The sequence below is a fragment of the Bidens hawaiensis genome, unplaced genomic scaffold (genome assembly GCF_021521415.1).
Source record: "Bidens hawaiensis isolate Kalapana, Puna unplaced genomic scaffold, B.hawaiensis_p1.1 tig00007388_1, whole genome shotgun sequence".
NCBI classification, from domain to species: Eukaryota; Viridiplantae; Streptophyta; class Magnoliopsida; order Asterales; family Asteraceae; genus Bidens; species Bidens hawaiensis.
This window is the reverse complement of record NW_027491510.1, coordinates 341,118-347,916: the sequence shown is the minus strand read 5'-3', so window position 1 is coordinate 347,916 and position 6,799 is coordinate 341,118. Positions and strand designations below refer to the sequence as shown.

The window sequence follows — 6,799 nt, the reverse complement described above, 5'->3', positions numbered from 1 at the left end:
TGGGTTTGACAGTGAATTTGAGGGGTATGAATTGAAAGGTTACTACATGGGAGGTGAGGGAAGCAAAAGGGTAAATCCGGGAAATTTTGGTTATAGTCAATGGCAACAACCGGAACCATTGCAAGAGCATAATAGAAAACCGCCACCGGTTATTCAACAACAAGCTCAACAACAACCGACTATTGTTCAACAAAAAGCTCCACAACAAGGGCGACAACAAGATCAACAATTTCAACAACAAATGCCCCAACCGCAGTTTCAACAATTTGCATCTCCAAGGCCCGTTTATAGGCAAATGGGTCAACCAAGATTACCAATGGGGGTACCAAGAAGACATGCAAGAGAGATGGTAAGGGGTATTGAAGCTCATTTCCGACCGATAATTACTAATAATTCGTCTCCGGTGGTTATTCTTTACAATTAACAAGGGAGGACATTTAACGTGAGAACAAATTCCGTCCAAAGTCTACCTAAGTATAAAGGTCTAGCAACGGAGGAACCTTACTTTCATTTGGAGGCATTTGACTCTATTTGCATCACGATTGGGGGTTAAGGTTTTACATCGGATGAGGTTAAGCTGGTCTTATTTCAATTCTCGTTGGAATACAAGGCAAAGAGATGGTTTTACACATTGCCTTCCGCATCCATCTATACTTGGGCCAAGATGCAACAAAGATTCTTGGAAGAATTCTACATGGCCCAAAAGACCAATGATTCAAGAAGGAGTTTGAGAACCTTCCAACAACAATCGGGGGAAATGTTTCATGAAGCATTCGAGAGGTTTAACATGATGATTAAAAATTGTCCTCATCATGATATTGCTCTTTGGGAGTTGTTGAATGCTTTTCATGAGGGGTTGAGCATGGAAGATGAACGGGATTTAAGATCAATCACAAATGGCACATTTGGTACTAACTATGAACAAGATGATTGGGCATATTTGGAACAAATGGTGGTTACATCAAAGAGAAAGGCTCAAACTGGAAGAAGAGTAAGACCGGCGGTCGGAAGACCACAAGTAAAAGCCATGGAATAAGGAGGGGTACAAACTACTAATCAGGTAATTGATGTTTGTACAAACTGCAATGAGTTGGGCCATGCTTCGGAAGTGTGTACGGTGGGTCAACTGCAAGTGGAGGAGGTGAATGCACTTCAAGGGGGAGGTGTTAGGAATTACAATATGAACTCCAATACTTACCACCCTGGGTTGAGAAATCATCCGAATTTCGTTATGGAAATCCTGCTACTCAATCCAACCCGAACTTTCTAGGAAATCAAGGAAGTTATGTTCCTCGCCAACAATATAATAACCAAGGTAATTTTCATGGCGGGAATAATCAAGGGTTCTAAGGTCAAGGGGTGGTGGTCAAAGTGGCTCTGCGGGTCAAAGTTCATCAAGCAGGAATGAAGTTATGGAGATGCTCAAAGTGATGCAACAAGACATGCAAAGAGGAAATCAACTTGATGAGATTCGCATGCAAAAGGATGAGGTTCGTGACAGTGCCATTCAATCATTGACCACTCAAATGGGTCAACTTGCAACCAAAGTGTTAGACTTAAAGGAAAACAAGGGTCAATTGCCAAGCGACACTAAGGTAAATCATTCCCATAGTTCATCTCGTAACGTTCCTATTAACATTGTAAGTGTTTTAAGAAATGGTAAAGAATACAAAAAGGATTTATCACCGGGTGTGGTTGATGGGGAAGTTGAGGATATTACGGGTAATGACAGTGATGATGAAATAGTAACCAATAATCCCATTAAACATGTCACTTTTGAAAAACTATTACAAACTTCGGGTCAAGATCCAAATTTAAAACATAAAAATAAGGAATTCAAACCAAATGCGGTACCATTTCCTTCGGCTTTGCTTGAACCGGGTAAGAAAAACATAATTGTGAAATGAGGTCTGCAAAAGGAGGAAATGTGGGAGGTATTTAAACAGGTAAAAGTGAATTTACCTTTTCTTGAAGCAATTAAGCAAGTGCCCGCTTATGCTAAATTTTTGAAAGAATTGTGCACCCAAAAGAGGCAACAAAAATTGCCTAAGCGGGTGGATTTAACCGAGTGGGTAAGTGCGGTTTTAAAATGAGGTCTTCCTCCTAAGCTCCAAGATCCAGGAGCGCCCTTAACGAATATTCAATTTGGAGATTTTCAATTGTCTAGGGCGATACTAGATCTTGGGGCCGGAGTAAGCATTCTCCCGGGGGTTTTATATGACCAACATGACTTTGGTCCTTTGAAACGTGTTGAGACCACGGTTGTATTGGCGAATTTGTCCCATAAACTCCCATGTGGAATCGTGCGGGATGTAATTGTGAAAGTGGAGGATTTTTATTATCCTGTGGACTTTTTGGTGTTATATTATTCATCAGGTGACCCAAGTCAACAACAAAATGTTATCTTGGGTCGACCATTTTTGAACACTACCCATGCAATCATTGATTGTAGATTTGGTACCGTTGGCATGGCGTTTGGTAATCGAAAAATGTGCCTTAATGTTTTTACTAAGTTGCTAATTCTTTGAGTGGTGAAGAATGTTTTATGGCAGATTTGGTGGATCATCGTATTCCTCATGAATTTGATGAAGATTGTGTGCAAGCTTGTATTTGTGATGATTCTGAACAGCTACAAGTGTGTGCTTTGCGGATGGAAGAACAAAAACAAGATGCTTTACCTATGCAAGAGGGAAGACCACCATGGACTCATCAATTTGAGAATTTACCAACGGAGATCAATTCGGGCACAAAGCCATCTTTGGAGTGTCCACCAAAGGTTTAATTGAAGAAACTTCCAAGTCATTTGAAGTATGCATTTTTAGGGGATAATGAAACCCTTCCGGTTATCATTGCTTCTAACTTAAAGGAAGATCAAGATAAGGCATTGGTAAAGGTTTTGGGAGCACATAAGGCTGCCATTGGGTGGACACTTGTAGATTTAAAGGGTATTAGTCCCTCGATTGTTGTGCATAAGATAATTACTGATGAGGAGGCAAACCAACAAGGGATATTCAAAGAAGATTGAACCCAAATTTGCGTGAAGTGGTAAAAAAGGAGGTGATTAAGTGGTTGGATGCGAGGATCATTTATCCCATTTCAGACAGTGCATGGGTGAGCCTGACACAGGTAGTACCCAAGAAAGCCGCCATCCAGGTAATTAAAGATGATAATGGTGAACAAATCGCCACCCAACCGGTAACCGGGTGGCGAGTGTGCATTGATTATAGAAATTTAAATAATGCAACCTCAAAAGACCATTTTCCGTTACCATTCATTGATCAAATAATTGAAAAACTTTCTGGTAAAAAATATTATTGTTTCTTGGATGGATATTCGGGTTACAATCAAATTTCAATTCATCCCGATGACCAAAACAAGATCACCTTCACTTGTCCATATGGTACTTTTGCCTTTAGGAGAATGCCATTCGGACTGTGTAATGCCCTGGCCACTTTTCAAAGATGTATGATGAGCATCGTTTCTGACATGTTTGGGGAATCACTTGAAGTTTTTATGGACGAATTTTCCATCTTTGGCTCAACTTTCGAGTTTTGTCTTAATGGTTTAGAAAAGGTTTTAAAATGTTGTGTTGAGACAAACTTGGTCTTGAGTTGGGAAAAAAGTCACTTCATGGTGCAAGATGGCATTGCGTTGGGTCATGTGGTTTCAAGTAGGGGAATGGAAGTTGACCAAGCTAAAATAATATTAATTTCATCTTTACCACCCCCGAAAAATGTCAAAGGGGTGAGGTCATTTTGGGGACATGCCGGATTCTATAGGAGATTCACTAAGGGTTTTAGTGTAATTTCAAAACCTTTATGTAATATCTTATTGAAGGATGTCCCCTTTGAGTTTACTGATAAATGTTTGCAAGCTTTTGACATTTTGAAGGAAACGTTAGTAGAAGCACCCATTTTACAATCACCAGATTGGTCAAGTCCATTTGAAATCATGTGTGATGCTAGCGATAGCATGGTTGGAGAGGTATTGGGCAAAGAGTGGAGAAAAAGCCGATGGTGATATATTATGCGAGCAAAACTTTATCTGAGGCGCAATTGAACTATACCACTACCGAAAAAGAGTTACTTTCGGTGGTGTACGTTTTGGATAAATTTCGGTTGTACATTTTGCGAAGTAAAGTTGTGGTGTACGCGGATCATAGCGTGGTCCGATATTTGATGGAAAAGAAAGATGTGAAACCGCGGTTGATTCGATGGGTGTTATTGTTGAAAGAATTTGATCTTGAAATCCGGGACAAAAAGGGTTGTGAGAATGTAGTGGTGGATCACTTGTCTCGGATTCCACTTGAAGGTGTTGATGATCCGATGGAAATAAATGAAAAGTTTCCGGATGAACATTTTCTCGCCATCTCAACCGCACCGTGGTATACCCATTATGTTAATTATTTAGCCACGGATGCGATTTCGGAACATTGGTCAAAGAAACAGAGGCAACAGTTCATGTCCCAAGTCAAACAGTACATATGGGATGAACCGGACCTTTTCAAGGTTGGAGCGGATCAAGTTCTTAGAAGATGTATACCCGAGAATGAAGTGCAAGAGATTTTGACACATGCTCATTCATCATCATGTGGGGGTCATTTTAGTGGATCAAAAAACGGGGTATAAAGTACTTACCTGCGGGTTCTATTGGCCAACACTGTTCAAAGATGCTAATGAATATGCCCGACATTGCTTGAATTGTCAACGAATTGGGGGTATACCAAAGAGGAATGAAATGCCTTTACAACCCATTTTGGTTATTGACATTTTTAATGTTTAGGGCATAGACTTTATGGGCCCGTTTCCGAACAAGTGTGGGTACTTATACATTCTTGTTGTGGTTGATTATGTTTCAAAATGGGTTGAAGTTGTTGCGACAAGAACTAATGATCACTCTGTGGTTTGTAAGTTTGTCCAAGCTAACATTTTTTCAAGATTCGGTATCTCAGGAGTAATCATAAGTGATGGTGGATCACACTTCAAGAACTTCACTTTTGGTAAATTGTTAAAACATTATGGTGTCAATCATCGAATTGCAACACCTTACCATCCTCAAACGAGTAGTCAAGTTGAAGTTTCTAATCACCAAATTAAAAAAATTTTGAAGAAAACGGTTTGGGTGGATAGGAAAGATCGGTCGATTAAGTTGGATGATGCGTTATGAGCATATCGAACCGCTTACAAGACATCGATTGGTACTACTCCTTATCGGTTGGTGTATGAAAAGGGGTTCCATTTACCAATGGAGTTGGCTCATCGGGCATTATGGGCACTTAAGAGTGTTAATATGGATTATCATGAAGCTAGGAAGTTGAGGAAATTGAAGTTGAGTGAACTAGAGGAAATCCGGGATGAAGCGTATGAATGTGCCACGGCGTATAAAGAAAAGTTAAAAAGGGTGCACGATGTTAAGATAAGGAAGAGAACATTTGAAGTTGGGCAAAAAGTATGGTTGTACAATTCGAGACTCAAATTGTTTCCCGGGAAGCTAAAAAGCAAGTTGATGGGTTCGTATGTCATCATAGGAGTAGGGAGGTTTGGTGATGTGGAGATTGAATATACGCACAATCAAGTTAAACAAGTAGTGAATGGACATCGCCTCAAACCATACCTAGAAGGTAAAGATCTTAATATGCTTGAAGATGACAAGGTGAGTTTCTTCCTAAGCTCACCCGATGCTTCCACTTAGTAAAGGTCCAGGTATGTTGTACAATTTAGTCTAGCTTTTTGTTCAACTTTGGTTTTAAAATTACCTTTTTCGCTTTGGAGTTGTCCAAATCAAGTGTGGGGAAGTTTTTATGAATTTATTTATTGTGTTGGGGACAACCCGGGTTTTTCAAGGAGGGGAGGGTAATTTTAATTTTAATTTTGATTTGGCAAGTAATTTTTTTTTATCATTTTTGTTATCTTTGGTTATTTCTCTTGATATATATACTTGCCAAATCAAAATTATCTTGGTTATTTCTTGATATATATACTTGCCAAATCATTTTTGTTATCTTTGGTTATTTCTCTTTGGTAATTTTAATTTTAATTTTGATTTGGCAAGTAATTTGGTTTTACCAAAGATAACAAAAATGATAAAAAAAAATTACTTGCCAAATCAAAATTAAAATTAAAATTACCCTACTCCCCATGAAAAATTTTAAAATTTTTTAAAGAAACCGGAAAGTGGTAAGATGGCGGGGTAAGGTTTTGGTCCCTTTTCATTGTCACAATTCCCTAAATAATATGTGCATAGTTGTTTTTAAAAGGAGATTATGTAGTTTTCTAATCAAGGTTAGCATGCTTTCGGTGAAATAACTTGCATAACATGTTCGTTTACACTTGAAAATTGAGAAAGTAATGATTGGTGAGAAGGTTGATATTCTCCAATAGAACTTGTACAATTAGTGCATTTCGAGATCTTAGCTTGGCATGAGTGCAAAAGTGATAGAGGCACTTAGGTTAAGCCTCGTCTAGATGAGTGCGAGTGTGGGTTTTGGGGGTTGGGCCTCATACATTACATATATGAGCGTGGATAATGAGGGGGCGGGGGGGGGGAGGTTGGTTCCTTTATAACACTTTGTTGGGCCTATTCTTTCATTCAATTAACCCCGGTGTTATATTGCAAGATGATATGACTTAATAGGTTTCTTTGTAATTGTTTTAGTAATAGGATATATTAAGCATTATGTTTATTATGCTTTAATTAAAAAAATTTATTTTGTTAGAGATTCAATGTTCAAGTATTATATAGTGAAAAAAAATAAGTTTGTGATGTATATAGTTGGTTATTTCATTATTTACTTAGTTGT

General features: G+C 38.6%; 1 non-coding gene across 1 annotated transcript; it reads right to left on the bottom strand.

Annotated features, from left to right (window-relative positions):
• Nucleotides 1-711: 711 nt before the first annotated feature.
• On the bottom strand, nt 712-819 carry LOC143635033 (small nucleolar RNA R71). The gene has a single exon (XR_013153987.1). It is a non-coding gene; the product is annotated as a small nucleolar RNA R71 (small nucleolar RNA).
• Between the last annotated feature and the right edge of the window lie 5,980 nt (nt 820-6,799).